This window comes from Orycteropus afer, unplaced genomic scaffold (genome assembly GCF_000298275.1).
Source record: "Orycteropus afer afer isolate SDZICR_OR568_19922 unplaced genomic scaffold, OryAfe1.0 scaffold00063, whole genome shotgun sequence".
Taxonomy (NCBI): Eukaryota; Metazoa; Chordata; class Mammalia; order Tubulidentata; family Orycteropodidae; genus Orycteropus; species Orycteropus afer.
This window is the reverse complement of record NW_006921650.1, coordinates 1178277-1179030: the sequence shown is the minus strand read 5'-3', so window position 1 is coordinate 1179030 and position 754 is coordinate 1178277.

Sequence of the window (754 nt, the reverse complement as noted above, 5' to 3'; positions counted from 1 at the left end):
CTGTGATTTATAGTTTTCTTCCCAAGTGTAGAACAGTCTGTTCTATCTTGTAGTTGTCTTGACTTCCCTACCATCTAGAAGTTCTGTAACGATACAGATTTTTCTCTCTCTTTTTGGTTTGTCCTCATTTGTCAGTTGGTGTCTCTGGTTCCCTGTTTACAATCTTGTAGGCATATTTACTTTGGATACTTCATAGCTGGGTTGGTTTCTGGGTTATATCATCATGTGTGTTAGTGGTCCATTGTTGTTGGTTCTTGCTGCTTCTCTGTCCAAAGGGCTCCCTTTAGTATCTTTTGTAAGGTTGGTCTGGTTTTAACAAATTTTCTTAATTTCTGCTTATCTGGAAATGTCCTAATTTCACCATCATATTGGAGAGACAATTTTGCTGGCTACATAATTCTTCGTTGGAAATTTTTCTCTTTCAGGGTTTTATATATATACCATTCCACTGTCTTCTCGCTTGCATAGTTTCTGTTGAGAAATCCAAGCTTAGTCTTACCGGTTGCCCCTTGTAGGTAACTTTTTGTTTTTTCTGTGCTGCTCTCATGGTTTTTTCTTTGTCTTTGGTTTTGGTGAGTTTGAGGATGATATGTCTTGGTGTTTTTCTTTTGGGGTCTATCCTGTTTGGGGGGTTCGTTGGACTTCCTGAATGGATATATTGTCATCTTTCATCATATCAGGGAAGTTCTCCTCCTACAAATCTTGGACAATTTTCTCAGTGGTTTTGTTTTTCTCTTCCTGTTCTGGAATTCCA